The following is a 22,483-nucleotide window of genomic DNA, read 5'->3' as shown; positions in this document are numbered from 1 at the left end:
AGAGAAAATGGAATCATGTAAAATGCTCAATTAAAAGTACAAAATGCAGAAAAAGGGTAGGAGAAAAATAGAAATAGAAAACAAGGGCAATAAATGGAACACAGGGCCAACTATAGTAGATGCTAATCACCCTATATCAATAATCACTAAATGTACCAATTAAAAGACAGAGATTATCAGAGTGGGCTAAAAAGCAAGACCCAACAATATGATATCTACAAGAAACCCACTTTACATATAATGACACATATAGATTAAAAGTAAATGGATGGACACCCCTATGTTTATTGCAGAATTATTTACAAAAGCCAAGATATGGAAGCAACTTAAGTATCCACTGATAGATGAATGGATAAAAAAGTTGTAGTATGTATGTGTGTTTGCGTGTGTGTGTGTGTGTGTGTGTGTCTGCATGCACGCAATGGAATATTACTCAGACATAAAAAAAAGAACGAAATCTTGCCATCCATGACAACATGGATGGAAGTAGAGGATATTATGCTAAGTGAAATAGGTCAGACTGAAAAAGATAAATACCATATGATTTTACTTATGGTTGGAATCCAAAAAACAAAGCAAACATAAAAATAGAAATAGACTCATACACACAGAGAACAAACTGGCATTTGCCACAGAGGAGGAGGATGGGGGGATGGGCAAAATAGGTGAAGGGGATAGAGGTACGAGCTTCCAGTTATAAAATAAATAAGTCAGGGGGATGAAAAGTACAGTTACAGAATATAATCAATAATATTGTAATAATTCTGTATGGTGACAGATGATAGCTATTCTTCTTGCAGTGAGCATTTTGTAATGTATATAATGGTCAAATCACTATGTTTTATACCTGAAACCAATATAATATTGTATGTCAACTGTACTTCAATAAAAAAAAATTTTTAAGTAAATGGACGGAGAAAGATATACCATACTAACACTAATCAAAAGAAAGCAGGAGTAGTTATATTATTAGAGTAGACATCAGAGTAAAGAAAGTTATCAGGGATAAAAAATGGCATCATATAATTATATAGGAATCAGTTCTCCAAGAAGACACAATGATTCTTAACATGTATGTGCCTAACAAAATACTGTCAAAATATATACAACAAAAACTGATAAAACTTCAAGGAGAAATAGATAAATCTATTATAGTTGGACACTTCAACGGCCCTCTATCAAAAATTGACAGATCTAGCAGGCAAAAAATTAGTAAAATTATAGTTTAGCTCAACAGCACCATCAATCAACTGAATATAATGGACATCTATAGACTACTTCATCTAACAGCATGGTATGCATTCTTAAACTCAACATGTAACATTCACCCAGATACATCACAGTCTGGGCCATAAAACACACTGAACAAAGTTTAAATGACAGAAATCATACAATGTCTGCTCTCAGACCACAATGGAACTGAACTAGAAATCAATAAGAAGAAAGATAGCTGGAAAATACCACAACACTTGGAGATTAAACAACACATTTCTAAATGATGCATGAGTCAAAGAATAAATCTCAAGAGAAATTTTGAACTAAACAAAAATTACAACCTACCAAGATTTGTGGGCTACAATGAAATCAGTAAATAGAGAGAAATTTATAGTAGTGAATGCATATATTCAAAAGAAGATCTAAAGTCAATAATCTAAGCTTTTACCTTAGAAAACTAGAGAAAATAGAGCAAATTAAATCTAAAATAAAAGAAAAAAATAATAAAATTTAAAGCAGAAATCAATGAAATTAAAAACAAGAAATCAATAGAGAAAATCAATGAAATCAAAAGCTGGTTCTTTGAAAAGACCAATAAAATTGGAGGAGTTAAGATGGTGGAGGAGTAGGGGACCCTAATTTTGTGTGGTCCCTGGAATTCAGCTGGATAGTTATCAAATCATTCTGAACACCTACGAAATCAACTGGAGAACTGAGAAAAGAATTGCTGCAATTCTACAAATAGAAAAATGACCACTTTTTGTAGGAGGTGTGGAGAAGTGAATCTGAGGCAATATATTGGAAGATAAACTGCAGGGGTGGGGGGCGAGCCTCCGTAAGCCAGGTACTGTAAAGTATTATAAGCAGCGGAGTGCAAAATCGGAACTTCTAGAAGTCTGCCTGAAAGGTGCTCAGGTGGCAAAGTGGGGCGGAATTCCAGGTGGGACAGTGTGGTCTCAGGATCCCTGGGGTTGCAAAAAGAATGGGGGTGCCTGACTGCAGCAGTGTCCCCAGCATTTGGAGCAGGGAAACCAGCTGAAAATAGTGAGTCCAGGTGATGGCTTTCTGCTTGGTGTTGCCATAAACCGTGAACTACTACACAGTTGGGCGACCACTGTCTGAGCAGAGGCCCAGAAAAGAGACAGAACATCGGCAAGAACCCCTTCCCTCCCCAGAGTGCAGGTGCCCACCACAAGAGTCCATAAAGTTTGGAGAATCGAAACAGGGTCACGTGCCTGAGATAAAGATGCTCAGTCATAGGCTGAGTGAACACAGAGTTCTGACGGAAACCAGGGAGACAAGAGTGATTGACTGCTTTTCTGTGAGGGCTCACTGAAAATAGCAACAACAGGGGCACCTGGGTGGCTCAGTCATTAAGCATCTGCCTTCGGCTCAGGTCATGATCCCAGGGTCCTGAGATCGAGCCCCACATCGGGCTCCCTGCTCAGCGGGAAGCCTGCTTCTCCCTCTCCCACTCCCCCTGCTTGTGTTCCCTCTCTCGCTGTGTCTCTCTCTGTCAAATAAATAAATAAAATCTTTGGAAAAAAAATAGCAACAACAACACCTGAAAGATACAAACAAAACAGAAGAAAACAGAAACCAAAGAGACGATAAGAGAAAAATCAAACAAGAAGTAGAACAGAACACAACAATAAACTAGATCCTGGGTGCATTTTGGTCTGTTTGTTAGAAGAAACTAGATCCCAAAATAGGAAAGAAAGAAAAACATATATATACAAAAATAAAATTGAATGCAATGAAAGGAAGCCAAAAATGAAAAAAATATATATAAAACATAAATGTAAAAATGAAAATTAAAAGACTTCAAAAAAGAATTGATAAAATAGCTGAAAAGGAAAAAGAAATATAAAACTGAAAGACTACAGAATATTAAGAAAAAACCACAAATGCTATATAGTGTTTTCCCCAAGAACTGGAGTTTTGCAGTTCTCTATGATCGGTAAACTTGGTATTAGCCTGATGTTCCTGCTGGTCTTCTGGGGGAGGGGCCTGTTGAGCGATTCTCAGGCTTCCCGCTGAGCAGGGAGCCCGATGCGGGGCTCGATCCCAGGACCCTGGGATCATGACCTGAGCCGAAGGCAGATGCTTAATGACTGAGCCACCCAGGTGCCCCTGTTGTTGCTATTTTTGTATTCTCTCTCTCTCTCTCTCTCTCATCTATTCTTTTCTGGACATATTGACAAGATGGAAAAACTCACCTCAAAAGGAAAAACAGGAAGAAGGACTCACTGCCAGGGATTTAATCAATATGGACATAAAAGTAAGATGTCTGAACAAGAATTCAAAACAACAATTATAAAGATACTAGCTGGGCTTGAAAAAAGCATAGAAGACACTACAGAATCCCTTACTAGAGAAATAAAAGAACTAAAATCTAATCCAGCTGAAATCAAAATGTGTATATATATATATAGAAAGAGAGAGTGTATACATATACAATGGAATACTATTCAGCCATCAAAAAATGAAATACTACCATTTGCAACAACGTGGATGGAATTAGAGGGTATTATGCTAAGCGAAAGAAGTCAATCAGAGAAAGACAATTATCATATGATTTCATTCATACATAGAATTTAAGAGAGAGAGAGAGTGCATACATATACAACGGAATATTATTCAGCCATCAAAAAATGAAATCTTACCATTTACAACAATGGAACTAGAGGGTATTATGCTAAGTGAAAGAAGTCAATCAGAGAAAGACAATTATCATATGATTTCATTCATATATAGAATTTAAGAAACAAAACAGAAGATCATAGGGGAAGAACACAAGCAGGGAGGAGAGGGAGAAGCAGGCTGCCCACTGAGCAGGGAGCCCAATATGGGGCTCGATCCCAGGACCCTGGAATCATGACCTGAGCTGAAGGCAGACGTTTAACGAACTGAGCCACCCAGGAGCCCCGATGATAACTTTAGATTCGACACCAAAAGCATGATCCATGAAGAAATAATTGACAAGCTGGATTTCATTCAAATGAAAATCTTCTTCTCTAAAAAAGACAACCTCAAAAGAATGAGAAGACAAGCCACAGAGTTGGAGAAAATTTTTGTAGAAGACACATCTAATAAAGGACTGTTAATCCAAAATACAAAAAGAACTCTTAAAATTTAACAATAAGAAAACAAGCAACCCAGTTAAAAAATGGGCCAAAGACCTTAACAAACACCTCACCCAAGAAGATATACAGGTTAAAGTAAGCATGTGAAAAGATGCTCCATATCATATATCATCAAAGAAATGCAAATTAAAACAAGATACCCCTATACACCTATTAGAATGACCAAAATCCAGAACACTGACAACACCAAATGATGCCAAGGATATAGTGCAATAAGAATTCTCATTTATTGGCAGTAAGAATACAAAATAGTATGGCCACTTTCAAAGACAGTTTGGCAGTTTCTTATAAAACTAAACATCCTCTTACCATGCAATCCAACAATCATGCTCCCCGGCATGTACTCAAAGGAGTTGAAAAGTTATGCCCTCACAAAAATCTGCACATGAATGTTTATAGTAGCTTTATTTATACTTACCAAAATCTGGAAGCATCCAAGATGTCCTTTACTAAATAAATTGACAAGTAAACTGTGATACATCCAGACAATGGAATATTATCAGTGATAACAAGTAATGAACCATCAAGCTATTAAGACATGAAGGAACCATAACTGCATGTTATTAGGTGAAAGAAGCCAATCTGTAAAAGCTATATACTGTATGATTCCAACTATATGACATTTTGAAAAAGGCAAAACATGGTGACAGTAAAAAGATCAGTGATTGCCAGGGGTTAGAAAGGGGAGAGGGATGAATTGGGGAAGCACAGAGGATTTTTAGGGCAATGAAAGTACTCTGTATAATACTATAATGGTAGATACATTTTTCCAAACCCATAAAATGCACAACACCAAGAATGAACCATAATAAACCATAAACTATGGACTTTGGGTGATAATGATGTGTTAAAATAGATTGATCAATTAAAACAAATGTAGCAGTTTGATAATGGGAGAGGCTATGCATGTGCAGAGCATGGCACACATGGGAAATCTCTATACTTTCCACTCAATTTTGTTTTGTGCCTAAAACTGCTTTAAAAAATAACGTCCATTTAAAAGTTACATATATATATATAGTTATATATATATTTATATATATATAGTTATATATATATTTATATATAGTTATATATATAGTTATATATATATAATAAGTATTTACAGGCTACATGCATTGAAAAGGTCAAGAAACAATGGCTAACCAAGTAGCAATGAGCACCTCTAGTACCCTGACTGAATCCTCTAAAGTCACGTCCCACTCAAAAGAACCAGGCTTCCTTAGAGAAATGGCTGATTCCAGGTCTGGGGTAGGAATTCTATCATGAATTATGGATCAAACTATCCTGCCAGAAAGCATATTAAAAAGACTCAGAAGCCAATCTGAAGGAACTTCACTGGCCAAACATAAAACATTTTGAACATCAAAATGATTAATGACCACAATGGATTAAAACATCAAATATAAAGATCTTTGAGTTCATGATGACACTCTAACAAAAAGCAAAACAAAATAAAACAAACTCACTGTTCACCTTTGGAGGATTTTAGTAAAACAAATCATTATTTTGAAAAGTGGAAATACTGTGAAAGAATTACACATTCATCCTTCCCTTCCTATGCAAACCAAGTTTAGCACAACCTAAAAGTTGATGAGGTTAAGTTTCTTTAATAAAAGAATTTTAGCTAATGAATGCAAGCAAAATCAGAATTAGAATATCACTTTTTTGCAGCCTTTAATGAAATGTAGACCCGGGCAACAATCTTCACAGATTGCATAAAACATGAGATGAAAAGCACATGGGAAATTTTATAATCAGTGGATCAGGCTAACTCAGAACTCAGTGATGAATCTTAATGTCACAACAGGAGACAACTAGACAAAATGAGCTTCATGGTGTAATACTATAGAACTAAACAACACCACATCTAAGGTACTTGTGCCAAAAAACCTGAATCTAAATAAGCCTCTAAACCTAATTATCAATTTAAAGACAATAGAAGGGCCAGAGGAACATAATAAATTATATAATAAGGATATAATTAGCAAAACCCCAAATTTAAATTCCACAGGAAAAAAGATCTAGTTTTTTCAGCAAATAAATCAGAAGGTTAAAAAATGGACCTTCTTTAGATTAAAAGAAACTAAACACTTCAGAGAGAGTTAAAGAAAATTTATGACAGAGAAATTGAAGTTAAAGCCACAGTGACATACCACTACATGCCCACCAGAACAACAAAAATGAAAAAGATGGAAAATACCAAGTGTTGTCAAGAATTTGGAAAAAGTAGAACTCACAACATACTGTTGGTAGGAACACAGATCGGAACAACCACTTGAAAAACTGCTTGGCAGTGTCTACTGATCTCAACGTATGACTTAGAAATGCCTTTCTTTAGTATATGTCCAAGAGAAATGAAAATATATATGTCTATCAAAAAATACATAAAAGAGCATTCATAGTACCATTACTCAAAATAAATCAAAAATGTAAAAATATGTAAATTCTCCAAACAGATAGATACATTATGAAATATCCACATAATGTACCTCTTACTATACCTCAATGAGAATGAACAATTTACAACTACGGACAATGATAATGTAAATACACATTATGTTGACTGAAAGATGCCAGTCACAAAAGAGTACACGCTGCATGCAAGATTCCAGGAATTTTCTTCTAATCTCCCAATAGAGATTAGGGAAGGAGAGGATAATCAATACCCTATTTCTTTTTATTTGAAGAGACTAAGTGTCCTTGTATATTACTTGCAGGTTAACTTAATTTTTTACTTTTTACTTTTATTTTTTTACTCACAGGTTAACTTTATTTTATTTATTTATTTTTTTTTTAATTTTTTATTTATTTGTGAGAGAGAGAATGAGAGACAGAGAGCATGAGAGGAAGGAGGGTCAGAGGGAGAAGCAGACTCCCCGCCAAGCAGGGAGCCCGATGTGGGACTCGATCTCGGGACTCCAGGATCATGACCTGAGCCGAAGGCAGTCGCTTAACCAACTGAGCCACCCAGGCGCCCCCTCACAGGTTAACTTTAAAGAAGCACGTATCCTTTGAGCCCTTAGAGTGATTCACTGCACATAGGAACAAGGACAGAGCTATGTCTGATGTACAGAAAACTGAGTACCAGACAGGAGACAAACTTGGCCCCATAGGCCAACCCAACCTACTAACTCTAGGTGACCTTGGGTAAGTCACCACACCTCCTCTAGCTTCACCTTTCAAAAGGGGTCAAATCAGCCCTGCCGTCCATCCAACAAAGCCTAGAGCACAGAGCAATGTGATTCTCATCTGAAAAGCACTTGGAGCTCATAAGAGGAAAAATATTTACCATGAAAGTCCAAGGAATTATTTTAACAGCCAATTTGTCTAATGCATAGTAACTATCGTGATTATTCCTCTTTATATAATTATTACCCTTGATAAAGATTTTCTCCTGGGCCAAACTCTAGACAGACTCCTCTTAGCCCTTTTCTTGACTACACCTCAACCCTGGCCAGTTAAGTCTTGAACTAAACACTACCATAGTTTTTTTTCTTTATTAACATATTATGTATTATTTGTTTCAGGGGTACAGGTCTGTGATTCATCAGTCTTACATAATTCACCATAGCACATACCCTCCCCAATGTCCATCACCCAGCCACCCCATCCTTCCCACCCCCCTCCACTCCAGCAACCCTCAGTTTGTTAGTTTCTAACAGCTCAAAGCTACATCCCTAAGATGACCCTAAATCCTCTTAAAGTGATTGCCTGAGAAAACTCAAGGCTGCCAGAACAATTTACTATTTGTCCCAGCCAACACCTGAAGATAGGGCCCCTGCCTCCAGCATCTGTGGGAGAGTAGAAATCTAACCTGAATAAAGGCCAGTTAGCAAACCCACTTCCTTATTTTTGTAATTTTTCATTTCCTTGACTCTACTGAGCCCCTACTTACTACGCTCCCTATTCCCTTATACTCCCTTTAAAATGCTCAGTCACCTCTGTACAAATTGGTGATGAGTTCACATTCAACTCTTCCCTGTTGCAAAAGTATATTACTGATTAAAATCTGTCCTTACCACTTTAACCAGGGTCTAGCTTTGTTCATCTATGACACCCTTTTGTTTCTATAATTATTACCTTTTTGTTTTTCTTAAATAAATACCATCTGGTACAATGCAAATGCCTACTGAAGCATAGTTTCCACCCAAAGAGATACAGATGGCCCTGACCTAACATCACCCATCGTAGGCTGATGTAGTGCAACAAATGTCTTTTTCTTCTTCTAAGTGTACTGGTTAGGAATGTGGCTTCTGGAGACAGACCACATCCAAATCCTAGTTCTGTGTGAGTCTGAATACTTTTACTTCACCTTACAGTCACTCAGTTGCCTCATGTATAAAATTGGGATTATGCAGTACTGTAGAAGACACATTTTTAAATAAATATTGCTTTGTGTTTGGTCTTTACAAGGATAAATAGTCCAGAATCCTATTATTTAAAAAATTCTACTGCAAAGATGTCAGGATACCTGGATCTCTGTGATCTTAGGAGATTGAAAGAACCTGTCCTTCAGTTTCCTCTTCTATAAAATGGAGAACACAATCACCCCTACCTCATGGGTTGTTTTGTGAATTGAGTTAATACACAAAAGTACTTAGAACACTGCTAGGTACACAATAAAAGCTCAAAAATGTTAGCTACTTTAAACAAATACAATATGAGATTTGTATAGTTTTATAGTTTGTATGTGTGTTTAATAAAGCATAATAGTTTTTACCACTGAATCCTACTCATCAAATGCTGCATCTTGTAAATCACTTTCACAATAACCACTGTTGGATACCTAACTAATTATCATGAGAACATCTCAAAAGCGCTTGGAACAACTGATGTCAGGAAATAGCACCACCATTTCTGCACTTGGCTGAACAAAAAGCCAAGGGCTCATCCTTGATTCTGCCTTATCATCACATACCCCCACCCACAGTCACTGCAGGTCCCACCTGTCCTGTTGCCAACATGTCTTGTCCAAGACCACCCCTGTCCTTTGCACACTGTGGCAGCACTGGGCCAATCCACCCTCATCCCTCTCCTAGACTACTGCAAGATTCTCCTAATGGTTATCCCCACAGCCATCTTGTCACTGTCTAGTCCATTCTCATCACAGCAGCCCAAGTCACCTTGTGAGCACATGAATCAGATCATGTAACTCCCATACTGTAACCCTCCACCGTTAGAATGACTCTAATTTCCTTACATGGCCCAAGTGATGTGGCTCCTGTCTGCCCTTTGACCTCATCTCTGACCATCAGCACTTTGTCTGCCAAGCTCTTGCCACTCAAGCTCATCATCTGCTCCTGGAACAACTTGTGGCATGCACATCACAAACCAAAGGGCCAGCCCAGGCCTGGTTTCCTCTTGCTGTTTAGGACTCAACTCATGTCACTTCCTGAGAAAGAACTTCACGGATAACCCATCCATAATAATCCCTGTCCCCATCATTTCCTATTAAATGGATTCATTTATTTTCTTTAAAGCACTCATTCCCATATGAAATTGTCCTGCTTATTGATTTGTTTACCTGTTTATTGCCAGGGACCCTGCCTATCTTGTTCTGTGCTGTGTCCTAGTGACTAGTTCAGTGTTTCACATGTAAATCTCTGAATAAATATGACTTACATGAAGGAATTGTTACCTATTTGACACACAGAAGCAGACACAGATATTTAAAGCTGAGTTTCAGAAGAAGTTGACAAGGAAATTAGACATCAAAGGATTAAAAATTATAAGAAGAGTTTGCTGCAAATTCACAGCAGGACTTTTTAAACTTAGATGAGTACCAGAAACAACTGGAGATATTATTCAAAATGTAAACCCCTCCCATTCTACCTTCCTGTTTTTGTTGAACTCTGAGGACTACAGTTGGAGAAATCCTGACCTAAGCATCTGACATTTGTGTACCATTAATCTCTTGACTACCAGAGTTCAATGGTATCTGGGGTGTGTCTGTTAATATAATTACTCAAAAGTACACTGGTCCTTCCCTCCCACCTATGACCACAGATTGCTTCCCCCCATGGGATCACACTTACAACATGCAATATTCCCAGGTGATTGGGAGAATTGGGTATTGTTATCCTGTTGTATAGAAGACATTGAAGGAAGGGTAGTAACTTACCTAAATGGTCCCAATGATAGGATCTTAATCTCTTCACTCTTGTTCTAGGACCCAGTCTAGCACACTCAACATCACACTTTGTTCTTCTCTATCGGCTCCTATTTCAGGGGCTCAGAGTCCACAGCCTTGTCTGCTGCTCCATTAGCCAGGAGAGTCAGGGGATCAGACAGCACATGGAATAAAGAATAAAGTGAGAGAAAGGGAGAGCACATGAAACACAGGGGCAATGGGTGAGCATGTGCTTGCCTGTCCCCACTCAGGTCACTGGAAGCTGTCCAATGATGCTGTGCCTCTTCCCCAGCTCCATCCCACAGCCCCCTCCCATACACAGCAGTGACAATGAAGCTCTCACATCATGGAAATGTGTGCTCATCCCTGCTTGCTGCTCCATGTCCAAGTATTGTCTCCGGTACTCATGCTATGATGTTCATGTCAGAAACACTGCCTTGACAGAATGAAGGAGGCAAAATTGGAATGGAGAAATAGCATTCACTGAGGACCTACTAGACGCCACATGCTGTAGGTTGTTATTTTCTCTTCAGTTCCTCAAAGTGATGCTGAGTTGGGCATCATAATTTTCTTTCTACAGATTAAAAGATAGCCTCAGGGAACAAAGTAAATGTTGAAAGAATTCTAGGGGCTCCTGGGTGGCTCAGTCAGTTAAGCGTCTGCCTTTGGCTCAAGTCATGATCGAGTCCCACATCAGGCTCCCTGCTCAGCAGAGAGTCTGCTTCTCCCTCTGCCTGCCGCTCCCCCTGCTTGTACTCGCTTTCTCTCTCCCTCTCTCTCTCTGTCAAATAAATAAATAAAATCTTTAAAAAAAAAAAAAGAAAGAAAAAATTCTAAGAAAGTGTCGAAGAGACACAAGTCAACTTGAAGGGGCTTCCATTGGCCAATTCTGAGACATTTGAGCATAAAAAAAATAATTATAGCATCAGATGGTAACTCTTTTTGCAAAATAGGAATCTATGAGTCATACTGATATAAATTTAAAAAAAAAACAAATAAACAGGGAGAAGAGAAAGCCCTACCTCCAGCCAAATTTCAATTAATAAACCTGGAAGGAATGAGGAAATTAGAAAAGCAACACTTGACAACCATGATCCTAGTAAGGGATTCAGGCTAGAATTACAAAACAATGCTCAATCTCCACCAGATACCACAGCAGTCACTGAGTCACCATGGTAACCAGGCTGGCCAAATGAAAGTGGAAAAAAACAACCACTGTGATTTGCTTCCTATTATGTGTTAGGAAGTGAACACGACTGACATGACCACAGTAAAGTAATTAACCTGAAGTATTCCTCACAAAAAAGATTCCTGGCAGCTTCCACAATATACACATACATACAAACATACATACTCATATATGTACATGGTCTCTCCTTCCTCTGTCTCACCACTCAAGAACGCAGAATTCATCAATTCTAAGGAAAAAAAGGAAAACCCCACTATTCAACTGGTTCAATTCTAACCACACATATAAAGTTGAAAGCTACTATAACTATTTTCTTTTAGTGACTGATTTTTCTGGAGATGACCTGTAGAATTTTCTCTGTGACATTTTTCTCCCTAGTTTCAGTACATTGCCAATAACGTTAAAAAGCTGACATAGAAACACAGTCAAATGCTTGTTATCCATCAGGTAGCTTTTTCATCTTAGAGTAGTCTGTGCTTTCAACAAAAAACATCCGGCAACAGCTATTATTAAACATTTGGCTGCTGACAGTTTGGTGAAAATATAATACTTGGGAATTATATTTACAAAACAATGCCTTTTACAATAACATCAAAAAGTATGAAATATTTACAGATCATCTGTCCACAGATGTGCAAAGCCTGTTCACTAAACACTTCAAAACATTGCTCAGAAAAATTAAAGAAGACCTAAATAAATGGAGAGACAAGTGTCTTTGTGGGTTGGAAGATTCAGTATTATTTCAGTGTCACTTCTCCCTAAATATAGATCCACGTATTCAATGCAATCCAATAAAAATCCTAGCAAATATTTTTAAAGAAATTGGCAGGCCAATTCTGAAGTTTATATGGAAACGCAGAGGATCTAGACCATGAAAAACAATTCCGAAAAAGAATCAAATTGGAGGATGAACACTTACGGATTTTAAGACTCAGAAACCTACCGTAATCAAGACAGTGTGGTATTGGAATCAAGGTAGACAAGTAGATTGAAAAGAATAGAGTCCAGAAATAGACCCACACACATATGGACAACTGATTTTTGGAAAAGGGGCAAAAGCAATTCAGTGGAGAAATGGGAGTCTTATCAACAAATGGTGCTGAAACAAGTGGATATCATATACACAAATATCAATTGTGACCCATATATCACACTACATATAAAAGTCCACTCAAAATGGATCACAGACCTAAATATATATCCTAAAGCTGACAGTCTTCTAGAAGAAACATAGGAAAGAGTCCTTGTGATCTTGAGTTAGGTGAAGGTTTCATAGAAGAGATACCAAAACTACAATCTATAAGTGAACTAATACATAAATTGGACTTCCTCCAAGTTAAAAAATGCTCTTCTTAAGACACTGTGAAGAGAATGAAAAAATGAGGCACTAAGTGGGAGAAGATACTTGCAAATTACATATCTGACAAAGTACCTGTATCTAGAATATAAAAAATCTATATAGAAAGTCAATTAGAAAAAAAAAAACACTACAATAAATAGAGAATAGACACTTCACCAAACATGTAGACACTTCACCAAATGAATAAACACCTCACCAAACATATAGAAATAGCAAATAAGCACATAAAAATATGCTCAACATCATAAGGGAATTGTAAATTAAAACTATAATTTGATACCACTACATCCCCATGAGAACGGCTATAATTAAAAAGATTGACCATACCAAGCATTGGCAGGGTTGTGGAGGATGTAATTCACATACAATGCTGGTGGCAAAGAAAAAAATGGTACAACCAGTTTGGTAGTTTCTTAACAATGTTAATCTTAAATCTACCATGTGACCCAGCCACTGCACTCTTAAGTATTTACCCTAGGGGAAATACTAGAGAAAGAAAGCTCATATCCATGTAAAAATGTATACAAAATGTTCATAGGAGCTTTAATTTTTTTTAAAGCAACAAATTTCAAGCAAGTTGTAGTATATCTGTATAATAGGATTCTACTCATCAATTAAAAAAGAATGAACTATTTATATATACAAAAAAAATGGGTAAATCTAAACAAATAGGCTCAATGAAAGAAGCCAGGCCAAAACCAAAAGCCAAAAAAAAAACCTTTATGATTCCATTTAAATAAAATTCTAGGACATGAAAACTAATCTATAGTAAGAGAAGATCAGTGCTTGTTGGGTATACATAGTGGGGCGGGTGGGGGGGCGTGGAGGCCAAGTAATAAGGAACTGAAACTGTTATATACCGGGAAAGTAAACATAACCATATTTAAGAATACTTGATTATTATAGCAGATATGGCTGGATATAATAAATACATAATAATAAAACACTCTGAAGTATTTAAAAAATATATAAATTCTTATAACTGACATGCTTAACTAATATTTGGAAAATTTCTGGCTTCTTAAGTATTTCATTATAAAATGAATAAAAATGTAGCAGCCAGGGAACTATATTACATTCTCAATCTATATTACATTCTCAAATTGCTAGGAAGACTTTCTAATCAAATGCATTTTTCAACACCCATCTGAGTGAAACATGAGAATCACTGAATATTTACCCAGGGAGAACAACTTAGGTATATTTACTCCAAATGCATGTTAAAAGATCACATTCCTTCCTCAAGCTGGACAATTCAGTGCTTTCAGACAAAAGACTTCTCCAAGATGGGCCTCAAGGGCTACTACAAACCATGTGGCTGCTGAAGAAATGACATTCCACGTGCTAAACCTCTTCTCTCATGATCAGATCAAAGTAGCTTCTCTACTTCTAGGCTAGTTTGTGAACCTCACAGGAGCTATTCCACAACATGCTTTTGTTCAGATCTATGCACTCACTTGATCCAGGCGTCATATTGCACCAGGAATGTGAAGTGTTGGGGTCTCCTGAGGACTGCTGCCCTTGAATCTGGAGTAGAAGCTTCAGCAGCCATCAGGACTCAAGTCCTCAGAACCTGCCTCCTTCAGGCACCTGATTGGAGCTGGGCCACTGGTAAGGAGAGCTGCACAGGAAGAGACAGATCCAACTATCACTATGCTTTACTGGTGTAACTACGTGCCCCCGTACCATGCTAGGCACTAGGTTACTGACAATGACACTGATACAACTGGGTGGTTGTCATAACAACCACATGTTTTAATGGGCTTCTCACGAGGGCCCTTTTCTCCTCCTTTGCTTGTCTATCTCCTAACAATAAAATTGAAAAGGAGTGAGAAATGGCCTAAATTCATACAGGCATTCATGACCCCCCAGTAACCACAGGGCTCTGGGCTTGCTCAGTTGTATCGCTGAACGTTCTCAGCGATCCTGTGGATGAAGTATTCTCATCTCCATTGTACAGACTGGGAAGCTGGGGCACAGAATCATTTTACCTGTCTTCCCTCCCTAGCCCCCGCCTTTTGAGGAAAGCAGCTCCAGGACACCCCTGGAGCAAGACCCACACTCACTGGAGCTGGGCAGGACCCCAGGGGCTTTACCTATGAGACAGCCGGGGCAACGAGCCCCAAAGCGGAAAAGAGTTGGACCTGGATTCCTTTGTCTCCTCACACTCCCGGGCGGTTCAGCCCCCAAGGCGAGGACCCCCCCACCCTCAGCTGGGTCCCAAACATCTGAGGGCGGTACCTGCTCTCATTGCGAGGGCAAGTCTGTCTCCATGAAAAATTCGTCACGGTCGCCGCATGACGTCAGGTTTCTATGGCAACTGCAAAGCGCAGGCTTCTCCTCCACTCCGGAAATGCCTCCGCAAGACTCACCCAGCCCCGGGAATCTCGCTGAACGTAAAACACCTTCGCTCTTCGGGCCACCACAGGACAAAGCATAGGAATTAGAGGCTCTAGACTGAAATAGGCAGTTGTCGGAACTCTGCCCAAGTTGGTGGAACAAAGAATGTTCCTGTCGTGAGGAATTTTGTTTGTTTGTTTTTTTTCTTTTGAGTTGTTGAGACTTTATTTAGCAGGGGTTTTTTTTAATTATTATTTTTTTATTATTATGTTCAATTAGCCAGCATATAGTACATCATTTGTTTTTGATGTAGAGTTTGCTTTAAAGACGCAGTAGGGGAGTAGTATCAGCACGCACACCCTAGGGAGGTATCTTGGGGTTCTTGGAGATGAGCTAGCCCTGGGAGGGTGAACATGTAAAGTTACTCGCCATGCTAAGCAGTTAACCATCTGTGGCAGAAAACTAAAAGATTGTCTATAATCATGTGACTGAATGACCAGATATATACACAAAAGGTGTAATTTAAGCAATTTGGAAATTATTTCAAGGAAGCCGGCTTAGAATATTATAGTAATTTAGCAGGCAGACTTAGTCAATTGAACAATACATTGGTTTGTACTGGAGAATTCTGATCATTCATTCCTGATAACTTCTTCCATATGGAGGGGCATCCATACATAACCAAAATACTTCTAGCCTCTCTGTATAACAGGTCTTCCCCCTTCAAACCCCTGGTGGTAAGTTGCCCTTATGGAGCAAAGTTCTGCTCTACCCTCAGGGGTGGGTCTCACAATTGACCCCCTGCTCTTCTCCCCTTTCTGTGTCTTGCTGGCTCTCAGACGTTCCTATGATCTTGCTCCAAAATGCTTGGGCTTTTAAGGTCCCATCCACCATACATCCCTGCTCCATATCTGAACTCTAAACCAGCTAAAAATATGAAAAAAGAATAAGGAGAACAATATATCAACTTTCTTATAAAAGTTATATTAGAGAAAGGGCTTAGAATCTGCAGGCAAAGCATTTCCTATTAATAAACCCCAGAGTTGGACAGATTTAGCCATCCCACAGTGTTGCATTGAGATAGTCACAAAGGCCAAGGTCTGCAATGAGTATCTGGTGAAAGAGCCATGTCCAAGTTTATCCAAGAAAGAAGTTTCTTTGCAAAGCCATCCTTGTAGCCAGAGAAAGTGTTTCAGGACACCTTCTTTGAGGAATACTTCTCCAAGTGTATAAATATTGCTGGTTCTGTTTTATTTTTTATTTAAATTTTAGTTAACATACAGTGCAATATTGGTTTCTGGAGTAGAATTCAGTGATTCATCACTTACATACCCAGTGCTCATCATATCAAGTGCTCTCTTTAACACCCATCACCCATCTAGCCCATCCCCCACTCACTTCCCTCCATCAACCCTCAGTTTGTTCTCTATTGTTAAGAGTCTCTTATAGCTTGTTTCCCTCTCTCCTTTTTTTCTTTTCCTCCTTCCCATGTATTCATCTGTTTTCTTTCTTAAATTCCACATATGAGTGAGATCATATGGTATTTGTCTTTCTCTGACTGACTTATTTCACTTAGAATAATCCACTCTAGCTCCATTCACATCATTGCAAATGTGAATTCTTTTTGATGGCTGAGTAATATTCATGTATATATATACTATATACACATATATAATGTATATAATATACATATATACGTATATAATGTATATATAAAGTATATAATTCATGTATATTTTATCTATATATACATATATATGTGTGTATATATATATATGTATATATACATACACACACTACTTCTTCTTTATCCATTCATCAGTCAATGGACATTTGGGCTCTTTCCATAGTTGGACTATTGTTGATAATGCTGCTATGAACATTGGGGTGCACGTACCCCTTGGAATCTGTATCCTTTCAGTAAATACCTAGTAGTACAATTTCTAGATCGTATGGTAGTTCTATTTTTAACTTTTTAAAAAATTTTTTATTTAAATTCAATTAGCCAACATATTATTTCAGATGTAGTGTTCAATAATTTATCAGTTGCATATAACTCTTTTTAAGATTTTATTTTTATTTATTTGGGAGAGAGCAAGAGCAAGAGATATCACAGAGGGAGAGGGAGAAACAGACTCCCCGCTGAGCAGAGAGCCCAACGTGGGGCTCGATCCCAGGACCCCAAGATCATGACCTGAGCTGAAGGCAGATGCTTAACCAACTGAGTCACCCAGGCACCCCTATTTTTAACTTTTTGAGGAATCTCTATACTGTTTTCCAGAGTGGCTGCACTAGTTTGTAGCCCCCCCACCAGTGTAAGAGGGTTCCCCTCTCTCTGCATCCTCACCAACATCTGTTGTTTCTTGTGTTGTTAATTTTAGACATTCTGGCGGGTGTGAGGTGGTATCTCATCATGGTTTTGATTTGTATTTCCCTGATGATAAGTGATGTTGAGCATCTTTTCATGTGTCTGTTAGTCATCTGGATGTCTTCTTTGGAAAATTGTCCATTCGTGTCTTCTGCCCATTTCTTAACTGGGTTATTTGTTTTTTGGGTGTTGAGTTTGGTAAGTTCTTTATGGATTTTGTATGCTAACCCTTTATCAGATATGTTGTTTGCAAATATCTTCTCCCCTTCTGTTGGTTGCCTTTTAGTTTTGTTGATTGCTTCATTCACTGTGCAGAAGCTTTTTATCTTGATGAAGTCCCAATAGTTCATTTTTGCTTTTGTTTCCCTTGCTTTTGGTGACATGTCTAGTAAGAAGTTGCTATGGCCAAGGTCAAAGAGGTTTCTGCCTGTGTTCTCCTCTAGGATTTTGATGGTTTCCTGCCTCACATTTAGGTCTTTTATCCATTTTGAATTTATTTTTGTGTATGGTGTAAGAAAGTGGCCCAGTTTCATTCTTCTGCATGTTGCTGTCCAGTTTACCCAACACCATTTGTTGAAGAGACTGTTTTTTTTCCCATTGGATATTCTTTCCTGCTTTGTTGAAGACTAGTTGACCATGTAGTTGTGGGTCCATTTATGGGTTCTTTATTCTGTTCCATTGATCCATGTGTCTGTTTTTGTGCCAGTACCATACTGTCTTGATGACTACAGCTTTGTAATATAGCTTGAAATCTGGAATCATGATGCCTCCAGTTTTTTTTTTCTTTTTTCAGAATTGCTTTGGCTATTTGGGGTCTTTTGTGGTTCCATACAAATTTTAGGATTGTTTGTTCTAGCTCTGTGCCTTGTTCTGTTTTAATACTCACCAGGGAATCTTCTGAGAATATGGCTTTCCATGTTGCTCATTGAAGTTTTTAGCAACAGCATCTTAGTCATTTGCCAGGCATTATTGACAAGGAGGCTCATCTTATAGAGGGGGATTGGAATTAGATTCTAAATCCCAAGAGTAAGATGAAAATCATATATTGTGAAAATTTCCCATGGAGTTTTCTACAAGAAGGAATTGAGGAAATGCTAAAAAAAATCTGTATCTGCACATCAGCCTACATGCAGACAATAGCTAAAATTTTAACAGAATCCTACTAAGCCTTCAAGGATAAGAGAATCCCTATCTCATCCAATGTTAACAAACTGAAAAAGAGGGAGAGTTCAACAAAACCACATGTTTTGTACATCCATTTCTGTTTAACAGATCGCCCCCAAAACAGTAGCCATTTTTTCTCTCAGGATTCTGTGTGTTGACTGGGCTCAGCTGGGTATTTTTCTGCTCTATTTGGTGTCTGTCACCAGGGGCTGCAGTCATCTGGAAGCTCCACTCAGCTGGGACATCCAAGAGAGCTCACTCAACATGGATGACGAGCCATGCTGGGATAGGGGCTCGGCTGGGGCTGTTGACTGGCATCTTTGTTCTACCCCACATAGCCTTCCATATGTAGGGTTGCCAAATTAAATTTAACTCAGATAAATTTGAATTTCAGATAAACAATAAAAACGTTCTGGTGTAAATATGTCTCATGCAATATTATTTTGTTTGTCTGAAATTCAAATTCACCTAGGCATCCTATTTTATGTATGTCTACTTACTAAATCTGACAACTCTAGGGGACAAGCCTGTGAATCTGTAATTTTAAAGACCATCTGATAAGACTCTTCCAATAGGGAAAGTCTGGGGAACACAAATTGATTGAAAATAAAGACATAAGTTCATAATACCTGGTGTTGGTGGAATGAAAGGGCAACAGACACTCACATACACAGTTGGTGCTAAATGGGTTTATCTCTTTTCTGAGGCCTATATTGTTATAACTTAATAATTTGAATGACCTTTGATAGAGGCCCTATTTCCACCAACAAGGAAGTTTCAGGTGAGGGTTTAGGAAAGGATCCCAAAGTTGATTCTGACCTGCATTCAGGTTAATGGGCCCTGCCTAAGGGAGCAATTCAAGGAGCCACATGAGTTTCCTGCTCTGGGGAGGAAAAACAGTTATTATTTATGAACCAGATGGTGGAGCTGGGCCCAGGTCCTTTCTTCACTTAGTGGCTGGATTTAATCCTCATGATAGTCCTGGTAGTGAGGTATCGCTATCCTATCTTCATGGATGTATGTCAGTACAAAGCATGTGCTCCTGAACACAGACACAGACAGCAAAGAGGTTGCTCCCCATACCCACTGCCAGAGCCAGGGATGGAACCAGGCATCCTGGGCACCTTTAGTTGCTGGTTGCAGAGCTTTAGAAAGATACCAGGACACATACTGCTGAGGTGAGTAATCTCTGCTCTGCTTTTTTTTTTACCCTCCCTGCAGTAGAAAGCCAGGCTTGGTGCCTCTTTCCCTTACCTCAGGGGAGGTTTGTGCCAGAGTGGGAAGTAGAAGGTATCTGAAGCCTGTGTTTCTTCCATGCTTATGAAAACTTAAGTTTGCGGAAAGGATTGGGCTTCTTGTGCCTGGTGGGGAGACGAGGGTCTCTGAGGACCCAAGAATGAGAGGAAAGAAGATTTTACCTAGACAAGGGTGAGATCAGAGATCAATACGTCCTTCCAGGTGGAACCTGAGTGCTGTTCCATATCAGTGCTTAAAATGACTCCATGGATGGTCCACCAAGGCTGATATCCAGCTATGAGACAGATTGTCCTGTTTGAATTAAGGAATGGATGGTACAGAACCAGCTAGGGCAATGATCAACTCAGTCCTGAGCAGTGTGGACAGATGAATAATGATGTAGGGGCCTCCCCAACTGCATCAGGAGGATAAATTCCGTAAGTGAGACTGCTTTGTCAAAGAGCATAAACATTTCATAATTTTTAATATTTACTATCTAGTTGAGTTTTGAGATCTCTTTGTTAATGTGTATTCCAACCCACTACAAGATGAGAGCACCTGTGCAAATCTGTGCAAACAATGGGTTTCATGGAATTTTTAATATTTGCTAATCTGACACCTTGTTAGAATGTTAGATTACATTTTTTCTCTATTTCCCTATAAATGGTACGTTTCACATGTCCATTTCTAAATGCTCAGTTTTATCCTTACTTCATGCTTCCAAATATATATTGAAATAATTCTTGAATTTCAAAAGAAAACCTGGTCATTGACTTTGTATTTTTTTTCATTGACTTTGTATTTATGCTGCACCCTGTTTACACTGAAACTGTGGAGCCATGAGAAATCCATACACTGCTGGGGGAGAACACAGTTGTACAGTCTCTTTACAGAGACATTTGGCAACATCTATGAGAAAAGGACATGAGGTCTTGTCAGTTGCTGCACTCTTAAGTCTGAACTGCAGAGTCCCGGGCACATGTGCAAGTATGTTCATGGTCGCATGCTTAAAAATATCAAAACAGTCCCAAGATCACGTTATTAGAGAAATCTTAGAAACACTATTTTCAGAGAGAAAAATTTCAATAAGCAATACATACATATATTACTTACATAATTAGAACTAAAAATATATAAAGCAGTTATGTGTTTTGTTTAGGGATGTATTCACATCCCTGGATAATGGGTCTCTCTAGGGATGAGGCATTCAGAGAGTTATACAGGGGCATCTACTTTCTGTAATGTTTTACTTCATAACTTTGGTTATATACATGTTTGTCTATTGTAGTACTTACTATACCTTTTTAAAAGTCTGAAATATATTTGGCATGAATAAAGCTCTAACAGGCTTTATTTCTAATTATCAAGTAACCCATTATCCATTTAGAAATGCAGAATGTGCATTCAAATACCAATGTGAATATATTCAATCACACCATGCACTATAAAAACTGTTATCATGGTAATGTATTTTCTGTAGTTATCATCTACATCCAAACTTAATGGCTGAAAGCTATACCCATTTATTAGCTCACAAGTCTGTAGGTCAGAAACCTAGTATAGCATGATTGTGTTCTCTCCTAAGGGGTTCAAAAGGCTGGAATCAAAGTGTCTATGTAGGTTGGATTAAGGTCTTTGGAGATTCTGGGGGAAATCCACTTCCAAGATCATTCTTGTTCCTCATGAGTGTTGGACTACAGTCCCAATTTCCTTGATGGCTGTCAGCTAGGGGTGCTCTCAGATCCTAGAGGCTATTCTAATTTCTTGCCACATGGACCCCTCCATCTTTGAACCAGCAATAGCGAAGTGAATTTTTCTTGTGCTTTGAATCTCTTACTTCCCCTCCTGTAAACAGCCAAAGAAAATTTCCTGCTTTTAAATGGTTTGTTTGATTAAGTCAGGCCCACCTAGATACTCTCCATTTTATCATATAACATAACATAATTACAGAAGTGATATCTCCTCATATTCATTGATTCCACCTACACTCAAAGGGGAGAGGATTACCTAAGGATGAAGATCATTGGAGATTGTCTTAGAATTTTGCCTACCACATGTAGTTTCAGAACAAAACAAAAACAAAACAACACAAAAAGTCTTTCAACCTTCAACTGCTGATGCCCACATTTAAAGTGAGTTTTCTGACCCAAATCTCAGGCCACTGTTATAGAATTATAGAGCATCATTGTGTTAGGGCTGAGGTCAGCATAGGGGGAGTGACTTATCCAAAGTTCTGTAGTCAGTGATGTGTCCGTTGTCTTGACTCCAGTCTTCCAACCAGCATCCATGTTATTTTGCTCTGTACTGTCTCTTCTGCCTGAGAATCAATGGG

The 22,483-nt window shown here is 38.4% G+C and overlaps 1 long non-coding RNA gene across 4 annotated transcripts in view; it reads right to left on the bottom strand.

The window, feature by feature from the left end:
- Positions 1–15,338, bottom strand: part of LOC116628545 — a 91,209-nt gene extending 75,871 nt beyond the window's left edge. For 2 of the 4 annotated variants that reach the window (XR_004298637.1, XR_004298640.1), the window contains exons 1-4: positions 15,285–15,338; positions 14,501–14,664; positions 11,849–11,912; positions 10,486–10,618 (exon numbers count right to left, since the gene is read on the bottom strand). This is a non-coding gene — a long non-coding RNA (uncharacterized LOC116628545). The other 2 variants (XR_004298638.1, XR_004298639.1) reach the window with 2 other exon arrangements.
- Positions 15,339–22,483: the final 7,145 nt, after the last annotated feature.

Source organism: Phoca vitulina, unplaced genomic scaffold, assembly GCF_004348235.1.
Source record: "Phoca vitulina isolate PV1807 unplaced genomic scaffold, GSC_HSeal_1.0 scaffold122, whole genome shotgun sequence".
In the NCBI taxonomy this organism is placed as follows: domain Eukaryota; kingdom Metazoa; phylum Chordata; class Mammalia; order Carnivora; family Phocidae; genus Phoca; species Phoca vitulina.
Note: the sequence above shows the minus strand (reverse complement) of the source record. Positions and strands in the feature narration are given on the sequence as shown.